A 20,827-nucleotide genomic window follows, 5' to 3' on the forward strand; every position below is an offset into this window, starting at 1 on the left:
CCAGAAATCAACCCAAACATCTACAGCCAACTTATATTTGATCAAGGATCTAAAACCAATCCCTGGAGTAAGGACAGTCTACTCAATAAATGGTGTTGGAAAAGTGGATTTCCACGTGCAGAAGCATGAAGCAAGACCCCTACCTTACACCTTACACAAAAATCCACTCAACATGGATTAAAGACCTAAATCTACGACCTGACACCATCAAGTTACTAGAGAACATTGGAGAAACCCTTCAAGATATTGGCACAGGCAAAGAATTTCTGGAAATGACCCGGGAGGCACAGGCAGTCAAAGCCAAAATCAACTATTGGGATTGCATCAAATTGAGAAGTTTCTGTACTGCAAAAGAAACAGTCAGGAGAGTGAAGAGACAACCGACAGAATGGGAAAAAATATTTGCAAACTATGCAACAGATAAAGGGTTAATAACCAGAATCTACAAAGAGATCAAGAAACTCCACAAAAACAAAACCAACAACCCACTTAAGAGATGGGCCAAGGACCTCAATAGACAGTTTTCAAAAGAAGAAATCCAAATGGCCAACAGACACATGAAAAAATGTTCAGGATCACTAGCAATCAGGGAAATGCAAGTCAAAAACATAATGAGGTTTCACCTCATCCTGGTTAGAATGGCTCACATACAGAAATCTACCAACAACAGATGCTGGTGAGGATGTGGGGAAAAAGGGACACTAACCCACTATTGGTGGGAATGCAAATCTTCAAAGCCACTATCAAAGTCAGTTTGAAGATTCCTCAGAAACCTGAACATAATCCTACCATACAACCCAACCATCCCACTCCTAGAAACTTACCCAAAGTTAATTAAATTGGCAAATAAAAAAGCTGTCTGTACCTCAATGTTTATTGTAGCTCAATTCACAATTGCTAAGACATGGAATCAACCTAAATGCCCATCAACAGTAGACTGGATAAAGAAATTATGGGATATGTACTCTATAGAATACTATACAGCAGTAAAAAAAAAAAAAACAATGAAATCCGGTCATTTGCAACAAAATGGAGGAATCTGGAACACATCATGCTGAGTGAATTAAGCCATTCCCAAAGGGACAAATATCATATGTTCTCCCTGATTGGTGACAACTAACTGAGCAACTACAAGGAAACCTATTGAAGTGAAATGGACACTATGAGAAACTGTGACTTGATCAGCCCTTGTCCTGACTGTTGATGAACAACTTAATACTTTATACCTTTTAGCATTTTTTATTCTACTTAATAATATTTGTTGAACTATTTAATTAAAACTCAATTATTCTTAGGCATTGAAATTTAACTGAAAAGTGATCCCTGTTAAATATAAGAGTGGGAATAAGAAAGGAAGGAGTTGTACAGTTTGGTACATGCTCAATCAGACTTGCCCCAAACGGTAGAGTTCGAAACGTGCCAGGGGATTCCAATTCAATCCCATCAAGGTGGCATGGACCAATGCCATCTCACTAGTCAAAGTGATCAGTTTCAATTCAGAATGGATCATAATGATAGATTTAAGAGTCAAAGGGATCACATAAACAAGACTAGTGGCTGCTAATACTAACTGATAGAATTAAAAAGGAGAGAATGATCCAACATCGGAAGCGGGATACACAGCAGACTCATAGAATGGCAGCTAAAATGCCCATGAGAGTATTTCAGACATGGAAAGCCAAGACACTGTGGAAAAAAAAATGACCTAAATGAGCGATCTCTGTGCGTGAGATCCCAGCGGAAAGAATGGGCCATCAAAGAAGGAGGTACCTTTCTCTGAAGGGAGGAGAGAACTTCCACTTTGGCTATGATCTTGTCGAAATAAGATCGGAGTGGGCAAACGCAAAAGGCTTCCATATCCTTGGCAACTCATGACAAGCGCCTCGGGTGATTACTGATGCCATAAATAAGAGTGTCAATTGTTAAATCAATAATAGGAGTCACTGTGCACTTACTCCCCATGTAGGATCTCTGTCCTTAATGTGTTGTACTATGTGAATTAATGCTATAACTAGTACTCAAACAGTACTTTACACTTTGTGTTTCTGTGTGGGTGCAAACTGTTGAAATCTTTACTTAATATATACTAAATTGATCTTCTTTATATAAAGATAATTGAAAATGAATCTTGATGTGAATGGGATGGGAGAGGGAGCAGGAGATGTGATGGTTGAGGGTGGGAGGGAGGTTTCAGTGGGAAAAAGCCACTGTAATCCAAATTCTGTACTTTGGAATTTCATATTTATTAAATATAATAAATAAAATAAAATCAGAGATAAAAAAGGAAATTAACAACAAATACCACAGAAATAAAATGAATAATCACGAGTTACTACAAACAGCTGTATGCCAGCAAATCAAGAAATCTAGAAGAAGAGGATAGATTCGTGGATACACACAATATAGCAAAATTGAATCATGAAGACATATAATAGCTAAACAGACCAATAACCCATTCAGAGATTGAATCAGCAATAGAAACCCTCTCAACAAAGAAAAGCCCAGGTCCCAATGGCTTCACTTCTAAATTCTGCCAACATTTAAAGAACTAACTCCAATTCTTCTCAAGCTATTCAAAACATTTGAAATGGAGGGAATCCTCCCAAATGGCTACACAAAGCCAGCATTACCTTAATTACTAAAACATAAGAAGAAGCAACAGAAAAAGAATTATGGACCAGTGTCTCTGATGAACATGGATGCAAAATCATCAACAAAATACTAGCCAAAAAATGCAAAAACACATCAGAAAGATCATCCACCCAGACCAAGTGGTATTTATCCTTCATACGCAGGGATAATTCAACATCAGAAAGTTAATAAATGTAACACATCCATTAATTAACTGCAGAAAAAAACCATGTGATTATCTCAATAGATACAGAAAAGCATTTGATGAATTTTGACATCCTTTTATGATGAAAACCTTAAATAAATTGCATGTAGAATGAACATTCTTCAACATAATCAAGGAAATTTATTGCAAATCCACGACCAGCATCCTCCTGAATGGGGAAAAATTGAAGGCATTCCCATTAAGATCTGGATCCAGACAAGGATGTCCACTCTCACCATTACTATTTAATACAACCCTGGAAGTTTTAGCCAGAGCCATCAGGCAAGAAAGAGAAATCAAAAGGATACAAATTGGGAAGGAAGAAGTTAAACTATCCCTATTTTCTGATGACATGATTCTATACACAGGGGACCCAAAAGACTCCATGAAGATGCTATTGAAATTCATAAAAGAGTTTTGTAAAGTAGCAGAATATAAAATCAACACACAAAAACCAATAGCTTTTATAGATACAGACAATACCATAGCTCAGAAAGAACTTTTAAGATCAATCCCATTCACAATAGCTACAAAATTTTAAATATCTTGGAATAAATTTAACCAAGGATGTCAAATATCCCTATGATGGGAATTACAAAATGTTAAATAAAAAAATAGAAGAAGACATAAAAAAGTATAAAAATCTTCCATGTTCATGGACTGGAAGAATCAATATCAAAATGTCCATACTACTGAAAACAATTTACAGATTCAATGAGATTCCTATCAAATTAACAGGGACACTCTTCTCAGATCTAGGAAAAAACGATGCTAAAATCATATGGAAACAGAAGAGACCCCTTAATGGCTAAAGCAATCTTATAGAACAAAAACAAACCAGAGACATTACAATACCAGAATTAAAGATGTACCACCAGGCAGTTATATTCAAATTGTCCTGATGCTGACCAAAAAATGTGTAGACCAATGGAACTAAACAGAAATTCTTGATATCAATCCATCATGCAACCAAGTTATCTCTGACAAAGGAGCTAAAGTCGATCCCTGAAGCAAGGACAGTCACTTTAACAAATGGCAGTGGGAAAACTGGATCTCTGCATGGAGAAATATGAAGCAAGACTGCCTACCTCACACCTTCCACAAAAATCTACTCAAAATGGATCAGAAATCCAAATCTATGAAATCATCACATTGCTAGAGAACATTGGGGAAACTACAAAACATTGGCATAAGGAAAGGTTTCTTGGAAAAGACCCCAAAAGCAAAGGCAGTCAAAGCCAAAATAAACAAGTAACATTACATCAGGCTGAGAAGCTTCTGCACTGCAAATGAAACACTCAGCAAAATGAAGAGGCAACTGACAGAATGGGAGAAAATATTTGAAACTATGCTGGTGATATAGGATTAATTTTCAGAATCTATAAAGAGCTCAAGAAACTGAACAATTACAAAACACCAGTTAAGAAATGGGTAAAGGACCCGAACAGACATTTTTCAAGGGAGGAAATTCAAATGGCCAATAGACACATGAAAAAATGCTCAGTATTGCTAGCTATCAGTTAAATGCAAATCAAAACCACAATGAGGTTTCATCTCTCTCCAGTTGGAAAGGCTCTCGTAAAGAATTCAACAAACAGCAAATGCTGGTGCGGATAATCTACTGTTGGTGGGAATGTAAACTGGAGGACAGTATGGAGATATCTCAGAAAGCTGAATATAGACCAACCATATGACCCAGCCATCCCACTCCTGGGACTTTACCCAATTGAAAAGAAATCAGCATATGAAAGAGTGATCTGTACTCCCATGTTCATTTCAGCTCAATTTTCAATAGCTAAGATATCTAATCAACATAGATATCCATCAAATGAAGACTGAATAAAGAAATTATGGTATATATACACTATAGAATACTACACAGCAGTAAAAAATGAAGTCTTGTCATTTGCAGCAAATGATGCAACTGGAAACCATTATACTTAGTGAAATGAGCCAGTCACAAAAAGAAAAATCATATAGTCTCTCTTATCTGTGATAACTAATAGAGTACCTAAAAGCTAATCTATAGGAACAAAACTGACACCTTGAGAGTGATGATTATGAACAGCTTTTGTCTTGACTCTCAAGCAACAATGTTTTTCTTGTTTGTTTCTGTTCTTTTTTTTTTCTTTTTTCTTCATACTATTTGGTGACCTCTCTACTTAGTGTAGGTTTAATCTTATGATTACAAAATCTAAACTGAAAACTGACCTTTGTAAAAATAATAATGGGAAAAGAAGAGGGAGGAGAAATAAGGGTAGGAGTTTGGGTGGGAGAGAGGTAGGAGGGAAGAATCATCATGTTCCCAGATTTGCATATATTAAATGCATGAAGTTTGTATTCCTTAAATAAAATGTAGAAAAAAGACTAATCCATAAATGTATTAATATTTTATGTTAATAATAAAAACCCACAGTTTATTCATATTTCTTATTTTAAAAAATATGTATTTACTCAATTAAAATGCAGAATGACACAGAGAGAAGACACATAAACACGCACACAGACACACAGACACACATACACAGAGAGGGAGAGAGAGCAAGCTCTCTTCCATCCGCAAGTTCACTCTTTTATTAAAGATTTTATTTGAGAGGTAGAGTTACAGACAGTGAGAGGGAGAGACAGAAAGGTCTTCCTTCTGCTGGTTCACTCCCCAAATGGCCACAAAGTCTGGACCTGTGCCTATCCAAAGCCAGGAGACAGGAACTTATTCCAGGTCTCCCACACAGTTGCAGGGCCCAAGCACTTGAGCCATCTTCTACTGCTTTCCCAGGCAATAGGAGAGAGCTGGATTGAAAGAGAGGCAGCCGGGACTAGAACTGGAGCCCATATGGGATGCTGGTGCCTCAGGCGGAGGATTATCCCACTAGGCCACAACCACAGGTTCAGACTTGAATGGCTTACAACAGCCACGGCGAGGCCAGGCTGAACCATGAGACAGGAGCTCCATCCAGCTTTCTCACATGGGTGGTAGGGACCCAAGTATTTGAGCTGTCCTTTGCTGCCTTCTCAAAGGGATTGGCAAGAGGCTGGCAGAGCAATTGAGACTCCAATTGATACTTCCTTATGGGATGTTGACTTCACAAGCAACATCTTAACCAGCTATGCCAAAACACTGGCCCCCTCTTACATACTTTCATTCATTCTCTAATTTACCATTTCAGCAACCTTGGAATAGATATTTTTATATTAGGAAACAGTTATTATTGCCTCTACATTTCTCTTCCTTTAAGGGAGACACTCTTTCCTGATTCAGCTGTAATTCTCTGGAACATTTGGAAGAATTAATCTTGTATCCCTCAACAGATGCTGAACTCATGAGTTGGGCAATTATTATTCCCCTCTCTGAAAACTGCTGGTGTGATGATCACATGATCCAAGCATGACTAATCATTCCTCTTTGGGAATTTTGTTGGAAAGAGTAGCAAAATTGTAATTTTTTTTGCTCTGACTATTCCAGAATTCTATAGAGCCTCATAGATCATGATACAAAATAAATACATACATACATTTATAAAAGAGCTCACAACAACTTCTTCCTCATCAGGCATGTAGCCCCTGCCTAGGAATGAAGCAAATACAGACAATAGGCTGGAGAGAGAAAGAACCATTTTTTGGAAGGGCATGCACTCCATCTATGGTACATTTTTCTAACCTATGGTACTAAGTATTTTTGGTAACTAAATTAATTTGAATTGCATTTCTGAAACTTGTATCCCAGAAAGTCTTGATTAATTCAATTGTTATCCTCATTTTAAAATTTGAAGAAACGAAATTCCAGCACTTGCCAGAAAGGAAGTGTCTATGTAAGATCCTTTGTTCTTGCTGACTGTACCATATTTCTATATGTGCACCATTGGGGGAAATCTTCAACAATTAAACCCTGAATTACACCTCCACAAAGGCAAATATACTATGTTTTCTCTGATTTGTGGTGGTTAATGTAGACTACCAAAAAAAGTAATGTATAAGAATGAAAGTGACATCTTATGATTTGATTATTATTTATAGCCCTTGTCTATATTCCTGTGGAACAATGGTCTTTCTACTTTTTACTTGTTAAACATTATGGTTGGTGGTACATTAAGCTTCTGATTATAAAGCAAATTGATATTATGTTATTGCAAAAATTAAAGGAAAAAAAGGAAGGAGAATGGATTGAGGGAGAGAAAGAAGATGGGAGGGAAGTATGGTTATATTCTTAGAATTATATCTCTAAAGTGCATGAAATATATTCTGTTTATTAATACAAAATTTTAAAAAAGGAATATTCTTTGATCTCTTGACCACTCCTTAAATGTCCACAACAGCTGGATCTGGGTGAGGCCAAAGCCAGGAGCCCGGATGTTGGATCTCAGTCTAGGCCTCCCATGATTGCTGATAGGGACCCAACATTTTGAGCTGTTACCTGTAGCCTCCCTGAGCATGCATTAACAGGAAGCTGGATCAGAAGGGGATGTATGACAAACTGAGGCATTCAGATAGGGGATGCTAGGGTTTCAAGTAGCCTATTAATTGTTGTGTCAAATGCCTGCCTCCATTTTGCCTTTTAAACATGTTATATTAGGGTAATTCAAAAAGTTTATGGAAGTGGCTATGTTGTGGTGTAACAGGAAAAGCCACTGCCTGGAATGTCAGCATCCCATATGGGCACTGGTTCTTGTCCCAGCTGCTCTACTTTTGGTCGAACTCCCTGCTAATGGTCAGAGAAAACCAGCAGAAGATAGCTCAAATGTTTGGATCTCTGAAATCCACATGGGAGACCCAGAAGAAGCTCCTGCCTCCTGGCTTCAGCCTGGCTGAGTTCTGGTCATTGTGGCCACTTGGGGAGTGAACCATCAGATGGAAGTCCACTCTCTCTCCATCTCTCCCTCTCTCTCTGTAACTTTTTCAAATAAATAAGTAAAAATCCTTTTAAAACGTTTATTGAAAATTAAAGTAAAAGATAAATTTATATTGGTTTAGAACAAGCATTCAGAATCCATGTCTTTGAGAAGTCTTCAACAGTTCAAGGAAAAAAAGTGTTAAGAACAAGCTATGCATGGATTTAAACTTTTTTGCAATAAAAATAACTTAATACTTCAATTCTGTTTTCCATGAACTTGTAAATGCCCTCATACTTTCCACTCAGTTAATCAAACAAGAAAGTGTGGTCATCTTAAATTCCCCCATCTTTTTGGTTCACCATCTTTGTCATTACTGTTTCAAATATGTCCTTCTGTCTTATTGATTCTTTGCTCCTCAGGCAAATTTGCTGGATACTCTTCTAATTATTTCTGTCTTTTCTCTCAGCTGTAGTGTCTCATCTGGTCTATTAGAATCCAGCCTTAAAAGCACAGATCTGGCGATGGTGTTGTGGTGCAGTTTATTAAGCCACTGCCTGTGATGCCAGCATCCCAGCTGGGCACCATTTGAGTCCTGGCTATTCCACTTCTGATCCAGCTCCCTGCTAATGCATCTAGGAAAGCAGCAGAAGATGGCCCACGTCCTTGAACCCCTGCCACCCATGTGGGAGATCTGGATGGAATTCCAGTCTCTTGGCTTTGGGCTGTGCCAGCCCGGATGTTGTGGCCATTTGTGGAGAGAACCAGTGAATGGAAGTTCTCTCAGGCTCTCTGTCTCTGCCTTTCCTCTCTCTCTCTCTTCATTAACTTAGCCTTTCAAATAAATAAATAAATAAATAAATCTTCTATAAAAACCATAGATCTTACCATGTTGCTTTAGTACTTAACACTCTTGAAATCTCTGTTCAAAAACAGGATCACTGAAGAAATATTTATTTGTTAGGCACTTTTTTTTCCCTAAGGAATTTGAAGAAAGATGTGTGGTTGAGAACATGGCAAGGTACCCAAAAGCTGATCATTTTACTGTAACACTGAAAGTGTTCTTTCCAAGGGGCAGCCAGGGTACTAAGAAGCTCATTGGAAGAGAAGTATGTTTCCAGGAAAATATCCTAGAGGGATGATGCCTGAGTTGAAGCTTAAAACGTTGTCTAGCCTCAGAAGGAAGGGAAGCAAAAATGATTACCTGGGAGATGTGAAAGTAGAAGAAAAGGTGTCAAGGGATAATGCAAGCAACTCAAAATTTAGAAAGCAAACTATGAGGTAAGCAGCAGAAGCTGAGAAGGATGGAAAAAAGAAGTAGGTGTGAGGGATCTTGAAGGTCACATATACCACAGAGCATTCAACAACTATTGATTGTGTGCTTACTCTATTCCATGTGATGAATTGTATATCAATATCGCTATGTTGACTATATAATTTCCTCAATGCATGTGGAACTAGAACCAAGTTATATTTTTTTCATTGGCTCAGTTGATAGGGGAGCATTTAAATTTTTTACAGTGTGGTTTTCAGAAGAGTAAAATATATTTTGTCCAGAGTGCTAAATGTCACATGAATTTTGTTTTGACATAGCCACCTGTTTTCAAAGGGAATACCTAAGGTGTGCAGATGAAAGATAAATCCAAATGTTAAATATTAACTGTGCTAAACTCCAAATTCTTATTTGGTAAACCAACCTGTAACAGGTTGTTTGACCAGAATCAAGCAGAATGTAGAATGCAATTCTTCTCTCATGAATGAAACTTTTAATAAAAATTTATTTTTTTATTTGAAAAACAGAGTGGTGTGGGTGGGTGGAGACAGAGAGAGGGAAATTCCATCCATTGTTTTGCTCCTCAAATACCTGCAGCAGCTGAGGATGGGCCAGACCAAAGTCAGGAGCCAGAAACTCCATCTGGATCTCCTACACGGATGGCAGGGGATCGAGTACTGGAGACTCCATCTGCTGCTTCTAAGGATGTGCATTGCTGGGAAGCTGAATCAGAAACAGTAATTGAGACTTGAACCAGGCACTCTAATTTGAGATGCCATTGTCCCAGGCAGTGGCTTAACCTGCTGGGACGTATGTCTGCTCCCAAGAATGAATCCTCAGGCCAGCACTGTGGTGTAGTGGGTCAAGCCATGACTTGCAGTGCTGGCATCACATGTAGGTGCCAGTTCAGGTCCCAGCTGTTCCTCTTCTGATCCAGCTGTCTGCTATGGTCTGGGAAAGCAGTAGAAGATAGCCCAAGTCCTTGGGTCTCTGCACCCACATGAGAGACCCGGAGAAGCTCCTGGCTCCTGGCTTCAGATTACCAAGCTCTGGCAGTTATAAGGACTGAACCAGTGGATGGAAGACCTCTCTCTCTCTGCCTTTGCTTCTTTATAACCCTGTCTTTCAGATAAATAAAGAAATTTTTAAAAAATGAATGAATCCTTCCACCTGAAGCAAAAAAGTCAGTGACCATATGTAAACATAAAAAGAGACCAAAGATAACCTCTGGCAGGTTTGTGCAGCCAGCTTAATGACGTAGAAAGTCACGGACTCACATGTTTGATAGGTAAACACAGCCAATCCTGTACTGAGTCTGAGTCAGCCAGGTTATTCTCCTATCCACTTAGAGATAAACAAAGACAGAGGTGGATAGAGAAGCAGGAACTTTGCCTCACGTCTTGCAGAACTGTTGAGTGTTGGAAAATTGGGGCCATTCTCATATCCTGCATATAGAATACTCTGCAAAGGGAGATGGAAGCTCCCATCCAGGATGTACTGCTGCTGTGCATCTTACATGCCTACTCCACAATGAAAGGGGGAACCAGAAATCTCCAGACAAGTTGTTCCAACCACGCAGGGACGATCTTCAAAAATCCCAGATGCAACAATTTAGATTTGGCATCTTTTGCTATGTAATCAAAAGTTCTACTAAATAAAAAATAATTTCAACATTATTACATATGGCTGTCTATTGGACTGAGCGTTCCTCAAAAAGAAGATGTATTCTTACTGATAGTTGTATTCCTGACTACAAATGCTTGACAAATGGAAGGAACAAAGAAGGTATAGAACTCCTAGTCAGTAAGGGTCATTGTGGGGGAAGACATTTGAAGCAATTTGCACAACCAAACACATCAAATATAACATTATTCGTTATGATCTGTGAACTGAAAACTAACGACAGGGTATTTACTTACTTTGTTAATCACACACATTACAGCTTTTATTCAATTCAATATGATAATGCAATAGAGATGATACAAAAGAGAATCCACCAAGTAGAATTCTGAGTGATGCTGATTATTATCAAGATTTTCTTTAAGTTTCCAAACTACAGAATGTATCCAAATAATTCAAGGAATCATTTTAAGTAGAGACATCAAGATTTCCATCTTTAACATGGATACTGCAGATATTCATTTTATCATTCAGCAAAATATAGAGTAGTACTTTCCAAACATTGTACAAGATGTCAAGGATTTAGAGATAATTGAACATGATCTTGGCCGCAGGGACCTCTCATTCTAGCCAGATACGCAAACATAGAAAAGAATAGCATACAACCTTGTAGGAAGATGGGATAGGAAGGATTGTTTTTCATTTTTATCTAGATAAATGATTAGAGAAAAAAATTCTGAGATTTAAAGAATGACTTACGTATTGCACCTTGTGAACTTTCTTCGGCTGAGTTGTTTCATATTATAAGGATTAGTCATTTATATGGGATTTTTTCCCCTTCTTCACTGCAATAGACTTACAAATATGACCCATTTGAACTGAGTCCCTGTGTGGAGACCAGGCCATGGTGTCAGACCATCCTCACAATTACAAGACAGAAAGATTAAGACATTACAATTGCATCCTAACAATTACAAGACAGCCCTTTAAGACATTCCAAGGATAAGAAACAATTATTTCTCCGCTTGGGAAAACTAGTAAAAATGAGGCTTTTAAAAATTACATATAAGAAGAGCCCTTGAACAGAGTTTTATTAGACTTTAGGGATAAACATTAAGGAAAATGCTAAGCTTTCTTTGTTAAAGATTTGTAGAAATTATCTTGGTTAGAGAAATCTTACTGAAGTAAACAGTATAACTTTCTTGAATTTTGCATTTCTTTCAACACTGTAATACTGTGCTACATTAATACTTTTATGATTACATTTGATACTACATTTATCATGAAAAATTATATTAGAAAATACCTCATTTTTCTCAAACATGTATAGTAATGAGAATCTGTGTCTATGTTTTCCTTCTCCAGTAAAGTTAATGATGGCTCCATTACTCTAAGTACTCAATAAACCAAATGTTTCATTATGCTGATGACTTGATCAACAAAACTGCATACTTCACAAAATGTAAAGGTTTATAAGTGAGTGCAAAGAGAATTAAATTCTAGCTATCTTAGTCTCTCCACACCAATTAAGAAAAGTTCTTACAATTCCATAGATTTTTCCAATGAAAACTCTCTCTCTCTCTCTCTCTCTCTCTCTCTCTGTGTGTGTGTGTGTGTGTGTGTGTGTTTGGGAATCTAGAGGATAAAGGTCATTGGCCTCTATAAATCATGTATACTTTATAAAAAATCTCAGATCAGTGTGATTCTACAACAGAAACATGTAAAACACACTTCATTTTTATCTTGGTTTCCTTGGAAAAGAATATACTTGCCTTAATTAATCATGTTTTGTAACTGCTTGGTTGTTTGGCAACATTAGAGGTAGTTGTCGCAAAGTGTACATTTTATTTCAATTTTTAAATCTAAAATAATATACAATTCTGAAATTTAGCATTTTAAAGACTTGCTACTTTATAACTGTATGGATACTTAATAATATCTTGATAAAATTGTTGATATCTTAAATCAGAATGTTGGCCTGTGCCACATCCTGGTTGGGGCGCCGGATTCTGTCCCGGTTGCTCCTCTTGCAGTCCAGCTCTCTGCTGTGGCCTGGGAGGGCAGTGGAGGATGGCCCAGGTCCTTGGGCCCTGCACCCGCATGGGAGACCAGGGGGAAGCACCTGGCTCCTGGCTTCCGATCGGCGCAGTGCACCGGCCGCAACATGCCTGCCGTAGCAGCCACTTGGGGGGTGAACCAATGGAAAAAAGGAAGACCTTTCTCTTTCTCTCTCTCTCACTGTCTAACTCTGCCTGTCCAAAAAAAAAAAAAAAAAAGATCAGAATGTGGACAGCAGTAATATCATTTTTTGCTCTCTGAATTTGTTGATTTTATGAAGTCCTTCTGTGTTCATAAGTGAAACACTATTGTAACTATCAGAAATTTACTCAACTTTTTTTTATATATTCTCTTTAGTAAACAATGAAACAGTCTTCATTGGGGGTGTATATCTTTTTCATATTTAATGTGATGTTAGTCAAATATAAGGTTTTAAAATTTTAAAATATTACCATAGCCAATATGACTGCTAAATAAATATAAATAACTCATGTGTGTGCATATTTATGTATACAGATGATGATACATTTATAATGGCATGAGCATGTTGAGACTCTTCTTGCCAAACTGATGACAAGGCACAGAGTTATAAAAAGTGATTTAAGATAATATTACTGGCCGGCACCGCGGCTCACTAGGCTAACCCTCTGCCTTGTGGCACCGACACACCAGGTTCTAGTCACAGTCGGGGCGCCAGATTCTGTCCCGGTTGCCCCTCTTCCAGGCTAGCTCTCTGCTGTGGCCCGGGAGTGCAGTGGAGGATGGCCCAAGTGCTTGGGCCCTGCACCCCATGGGAGACCAGGAGAAGCACCTGGCTTCTGCCTTCAGATCAGTGCGGTGCACCGGCCGCAGCACGTCAGCCGCAGCGGCCATTGGAGGGTGAACCAATGGCAAAGGAAGGCCTTTCTCTCTGTCTCTCTCTCTCACTGTCCACTCTGCCTGTCAAAAAATAAAAAAGTAAATAAATCTTAAAAAAAAAGATAATATTACCTTTCCTAACATAATGAACATTTAAAAATTTACCAAAATCTAGATGAAGTATTTAGAATGCTAGATGGAAAAAAAAATGGTCATTTTATACTTGTATTTTATCCAGTTCAAGACTGGAAACAAAAATGATGAATTACTATGAAATTGCTACTTTAAGTCATGAAGACTAACCCCAAATTATATACTTTGTCCTTATCATCATCCCCTATTTAGAGAACTAAATTTCTTCCAGAAACCACATCATTCCTCCATAGTAAACTAGGCACTTGGGAAGATACATATTTTGCTTAAAATTCCTGGAAGAAATCCATGCCCTATGTGTTTTACATGGTGGGCATTCAAAACAAACTCTGCAGTGTTCTGTTTAGCTCTGTTCCAGCTCCTTGTTAGATATCCTGTACCCAACCTGTAGAGATGTCCTCATCCCAGCCTTCAGGGGTATTTTTAGCATTGAGATCTCTCCAGGGTTTAGTCCTATAAAGCTGGGACAATCGGATTAATCTTGAAGCGTAGTCTCTATCTGGTAATTTGGGCTAGACTTAGGTTTTGTAACTAGGATGTTATTGTCCTGATGAGTTTTTTCAAGTTATGATCAAATACACGTTCTGTAGCCTGAATCTCTAGAAATAAAGAACAAGATACCGTAGTTTCTAAAGAGGAAATATGATTTCTGTGTTGCAGATCTTTCACCAATAAATACTTTCAGATGACCACTTGGGGTTATGAATTTAGGTTAAAATAAGAAATATTAATCTAACCACTCAAATTCCAGATATTTGTATGTTTATTGTCATGGGGACTTCCAAAAGTTAGGTTTTAATAAGACAGCTTTTGGACTTTCTTTTTCCACATTATTTTTCTCTACACATTAAAGTTTGGTGGGTTTGGAGAAATAAAAAAATGAAAAGTTCTGAAAGGCTTTGATTTTACTATCATATGATAATATATGAGAGTATTTCAAAGAACTTGTAGGAAATGGAATTAAATGATAAATTAGTTTTGGTGCAAAAAATTGAAAGCCATGAAATTTCTTTTTCATAAAATATATTTATGAAATTTGTGAAAACCCCTTTTATACTAGCTTTCTAACAGTATTTTTACTTAGATTGAATATAGATAGAAATATTGAAGAAAAACAAAACAGAAGTATTAGAAATGAAGTATTCAATAAGTCAAATAAAAATACAGTGGAAATGGAGCACTATAACACCAGACTTGATGAGGGAAGAGAAAGAATATCCTATCTAGAACATAGGTCTTCTGAAATATATCATCCAAACAAAAGAAGATGAAGATGGAGATGGAGAAGAAGAAAGAAAAGGAAAAGAAAAAGAAATAATGAGAAAGATGGGATCCATGAGATACCATCAAACAACCAAATATATAATCTGAGGAATTCCAAAAGGTATGGAAAAAAGGAATGGCTTAGAAAATCTATTCAGCAAAAATAATAACAGGAAATTTTCCCAATTTGGAGAAAGATATGGACATCCAAATACAGGAAACATATAGAATCCCAAATATGTATGATCAGAAAAGATCCTCATGATGACACATTTCAGTCAAACTTTAAAAAGTAAAGCCTAAAGATAATATCCTAAAACCTGCAGAGAGAAATGCCAGGTCAGCTTTTAAGGAACTCCAATGAGATTGATTTCTCAACAGAACTCTACAGGCTGGGAGAGAAAAAATAAATAAATAAATAAAAAATAAAAAAACCCTGCCAACCTAGAATACTTTACCCAGTTAAACTCTCATTCACAAATGAAAATGAAATAAATATCTTCCAAGGCAAGCAAAAGTTAAAAGATTTGAAACCAACTGGTCAGTCTTACACATGATACTTAAGGATGTACTACACACAGAAACAGACAGGCAGTCAGCATCATGAAAGAATGTGAAGACAGAAAACCTCTTAATAAAAGAACATGGGAGATTTGAAATAAAAAATAGGAATAGTTATAGAAAAATGGCAGAACAAAGTCATCACTTATGAATAATAACCTTTAATGTAAATCGACTAAATTCTCCAATTAAAACATACAGACTGGTTGTACTGGCTGAAAGAATCTTATATTCTGCCTACAAGAGACACCATTCATCAGTAACTACAAACACAAATTGAAAATAAAAGTTGGAAAAAGTTATTCTATGCAAATAGAAATCAAAAGTAAACAGGAGTCATTATATTTATATCAGACAATATTGACTTTAAGACAAAAATTGTTAAAAGATACAAAGAAGGACATTATATAATGATTAAGGGATCAATTCAACAAGAAGATGTGACTATAGTAAATGTATACACACCCAATGGTAGGATATCCAGTTTTATAAAACAAATGTTAATGAATCTAAAGGGAGACGTAAACTCCTATATAGTATTACTGGAAGATTTCAATACCCAACTTTCATCAATGGACAGATCAATCAGACAAAAATAAATAAAGAAACAACAGAGCCAACATCTTTATGGTATCTGATTTTTCTTTGTTTCCTTCTACCTCTTCCCCCAGCCTGGGACCAACACAAACTAGATTAACTTGACTTGATATTAAGAATTTTATTTGGTCCAAGAATGCCTTCATTATTTTACTTCTTTCCTCCTCTTTCTTTCCCTCTCTTTCTTTTTTTTTTTTTTCATCTCCTTAGTTTTTTCTTTATAACATTCAGAGGAATTGGAATCATGTTCTTAATGTCCATGAAATACAAATTTCCAAATGTTTTACTTGGGAAATAAATTGACCTTCCAAGGGTTGAGCAAAGATCAGTTTGAGTATTTAACATTTATGAAAAATGATACAGAGCAATCAATTCTATTTGAATTTATGTGTACTGAAACAATCATTTTAGTGTCTAATATAAGTCTATTTTATTAGTTTTTTGCTTTGTTTTTCCTGTGCTTCAGAGTAATAGTTTCAAACGTTTGCACCAATTGATAACACTCCACAGTAGTAAAATAAATCTTTTGTCTTCCTCACCTGACATTTCGCTCCATGTTCTTCCTCTCAATATGATGAAAGACCCATAGCTAGCATTGGGTGAAATCATGGGTAATAGTCCTTGTAAAGATAGAATTGTTCTTGTTGGTACCTAGCCTAATCTATCCACTGGTACAATTTCTGGTGATTGAAACTGATCACTATGTTCATAGTGCTTGTCATCAACGGTTCCTACAGAGTAAAGAAAAGTAGGAGGTGTGTGTTTTGTGCACCTCCTGAACTTTACAATCTTGGAATAAGGTAGCCAATCAGCAAGAGCCTATATTCCATAACTTGTCTTACCCTTCTCAAAAATACGTTATTTATGTAGCTCGTCTGATTGGCCCTGAGAACAGCCAGCTGTTCAAGACTATTCAAGGAAAGGACATAAAGGGTTGGAGAAGTGTAGGGAAACTTTTTATTCCAAGTTTTATACATTTCAAAACACCAATGAAAGTTACATAAGCAGATCAATTTGGATATATCTCCCTGAGGTTATAGCTCTTCTACAGGTTTCCTGGTAACAGCAGGGATCAAACAAACAATCAGTTCTTTATAATACACCTGACTGATCAAAGAATGCATAAGTATTCTGTTCTGGTTTTGTATATTTTACTTTGTTACTCTTTTTTCTTTTTGATTTTTTTCAGCTTTAATGAGGTATAATTTTTTTAAAAGATTGTATTTATTTATTTGACAGGTAGAGTTACAGACAATAAGAGAGAGAGAGACAGAGAGAAAGGTCTTCCCTCCGCTGGTTCACTGCGCAAAAACAGCCAGAGCTGTGCCGATCCGAAGCCAGGAGCCAGGTGCTTCTCCTGGTCTCCCATGCAGGTGCAGAGGCCCAAGGACTTGGGCCATCCTCCACTGCCCTCCCAGGCCACAGCAGAGAGCTGGCCTGGAAGAGGAGCAGCCAGGACTAGAACCGGCACCCACATGGGATGCTGGTGCCAAAAGCAGAAGATTAACCTAGTACACCATGGCAATGGCCCCCCATGAAGTATAATTAACAAATAAAAATTGTGCATCTTTGAGACACACCATATTATGTTTTCATTTTGGATTATGCACTGTAAAATGCTCACCATAATCTACCTTGATTTTGTGTATTTTGGATTTTGGATACATTAAGTTACACGAAAACATTAACCCAATTTTCATGTACGTCATTACAAGAATAAACAAAATAATTTGAGCATCAGAGAAATCATCCAAAAGGAAAGAAATGATGTAGAAATCATCCAAAAGGAAACAAATAACCTTTATAAAAAACAATCTGCTATTAAATGCAATTTTGTAGAGCATGCTTTCTCTCATGACATTGTTATTAGTATCCTGATGATGTCAACATTGCCATATTTAAATTGAAAAGTTAATGCAGTCATTTTTAAAAAAGTTTAATATCTTGATACTATAATAATATCCTGATACTTTAATATGTGCTCCCAATTTTACATGTTACTTTATAATGTTCTGTGACTCTCCATTTTACAGAGAAGAGAACCGTGGCTCAGGAAGGTTTTGGTGTTCTGTCATTATGAAAAAGTAAACAGTAGACACAGGATTAAGGGAGCACTTATTACTGAAATTCTTTTGTATATTTGAAATTTATTGATTGTTTAACATTTTCTTCTCTTTGATGTAGCAAAGCCACAGTGACCATAAAACCAGATTGACTCAGAACACTTTCTTCTAAAGCTTTCCCCTTGGATTTCACCATGGATATATTTACATGTTTCTAAGTTCTCTCTATGCCAAGATTGAGTAAGTCCAAGCATCTTGTTAAATGGAAAGGATTGTAAAGTGCTGTATCGGAAAATGAGCTAGAAATCTCGGAATCATCTACAAGCTGTTAGCTGAAGCAGGCCAATAAAGGGAAGGACAGGGCAGTCCTGACTGCCGGTATCTTCACCCCTCACTGCTCACAGAGGTTTGTTAGACACATGGAACTCCTGGCTACTCTGTTGGCTGCAAATCATAAGCGAGATACAAGCACTGTGAAAAGATATGACCCTCTCCAGCAAGGTAGTAAAGGTTAAAAGGAGAGAAGCATGCTAGACAGCTCATGGTTTTCAAATGGATGTCAGTTTCAACTGAGAGGAAAGAGGCTACAGGAATGCTTCACAACAGGAGAAAATAACACAGCGTAAAACAAAATGTAGGAATCCCTGATTGTCTTTCAATTCAGACTTACACAATGGTTCTAGCAAAAATGGAATTGCATTGTTGATTCCATCATGGATTTGGAATTAAAACTCATGATTAGGCCGGCGCTGTGGCTCAATAGGCTAATCCTCTGCCTTGCGGCGCCGGCACACCGGGTTCTAGTCCCGGTTGGGGCGCCGGATTCTGGCCCGGTTGTCCCTCTTCCAGGCCAGCTCTCTGCTGTGGCCAGGGAGTGCAGTGGAGGATGGCCCAAGTGCTCGGGCCCTGCACCCCATGGGAGACCAGGAGAAGCACCTGGCTCCTGCCTTCAGATCAGCGTGGTGTGCCAGCCGCGGCAGCCATTGGAGGGTGAACCAATGGCAAAGGAAGACCTTTCTTTCTGTCTCTCTCACTGTCCACTCTGCCTGTCAAAAAAAAAAAACAAACAAACAAACAAAAAAAAAAAACAAAAACAAAACAACAACAAAAAAAAAACTCATGATTAGTGTTGTGTGTTTTGCTTAGGACACCACACATCAGTGACTTTGGATTGATCCATGTCATCTTTTCTGTTACAAATTCTTGAATTACAAAAATTCTCAGTTTTTTTCTTTCTCTATTTTTGGGGGGTTACGCATAGCTTTACTGAAAACTGTTAATAGTCAGTAGCAAAGAGTAAAAGCTAAATAACTATAAATTCAAGTGTATTAGCTTTAAGGGGAATTCCAAAGAGTACAAGTAAGAGAGAGCTTTCTCTGCATGTGTTCTTATTTGTGCACAACAGTCATATTAAAATGTATTAACGCCTACTTAGGAGTGAATGTTTAGCCTAGTGGTTAAAATGCCTATACCCCACATCCGACTGCCTGGCTCTTGCCAGTGTGGCCGTGTTTTGAGCAATGATGGCTCAAGTAATTTGTTTCCTGCCACCCACAAGGGAGACGCAGATTGAATTTCTGGCTCCTGACTCAAGACCCTGTTGAGCCCTGGCCCTTATTTGGGGAATGAACCAGTAAATAGGATTTCTTTGTATCTCTGTCTCTCTCTCTCAAATGAAAAAAAAAAAAAAAAAAAAAAAAAAAAAAAACTACCTGTTATGTACTATTTTTTGAGAATAATACAGAAACACCAAAATAAACAAGTGGTTTAAAGAAAATGGAAAGAAGTATCCTCTAAGAAAGCATACTTTCAAGACTCTTGTTGTTTAAGCCATGGTTACTTCTGTCTGTATCTCAGAGAGTTGGAGAAAATCAATGAACCTTTTTGGGCCTTGTTTTCTGTATACACTAAAAGGGAGGGTAGGGAGTGGGCACTTGGCACAGGGATTGAGATCCCACTTGAAAGTCCTGGCTATGCCTTCGAGTCCAGCTTCCTGCTGATGCACATCCTGGGAGGCAGCAGATGACAGCAAAAGTAGTGGGGTCCCTGTCATGCATATGGTCGACCTGGACTGAGCTCCCAGCTCCCAGCTTCAATTTGGCCAGTCCTGGCTGTTTCAGGCAACTGGAGAGTGAACCAGAACATGGAAGCTCTTTCTCTGTCTCTGTCTCTTGAAATAAGATATAAATACATGATAAATAAAATGTTTAAAAAGAAACAATACACCTGGAAGTATAGATTATGAGACACATTACTCTTGTGCGGTTCCACTATTATTGCATATCCATAGTTACCTAAACACACATGTTCCGATGACCAGAAACGTTCCGGAATATGATTCACTGGTACCGTGGTTCAAATACCTGGTTATGGTGTTACGGCCCGCTCCCGCATCTCAGTGACAGAAAATGGGGGTTATTCTTGGTACCTCTTGGCAGGTAGTCTTCACGAGTCACTGGGTGGAAAGTGGTCAGAGGAAGCTGCCTGTCCTCACGCTGCCAGGAAAGCAGCAAGGGCAGCTCTGTCATGCTTTCTCTTGCTTTCCTGGCCCAAGACTGTGCGGCCTGTGGCCACTCACAAGAACTTCCCAGATCCTCTGAACGTCACTGCTGCATTATTCACTACACTATCTGGCTTAAGATGTGATTTTCATGTAGATCTTTTCCCTCAGTCCAGATTCTAGATAATAGAGATTTCTCAGGGGCCACCTCTACTTTGT

The sequence above is a fragment of the Oryctolagus cuniculus genome, chromosome 2 (genome assembly GCF_051225735.1).
Source record: "Oryctolagus cuniculus isolate XC-2025 breed Fujian yellow rabbit chromosome 2, ASM5122573v1, whole genome shotgun sequence".
Lineage (NCBI taxonomy): Eukaryota > Metazoa > Chordata > Mammalia > Lagomorpha > Leporidae > Oryctolagus > Oryctolagus cuniculus.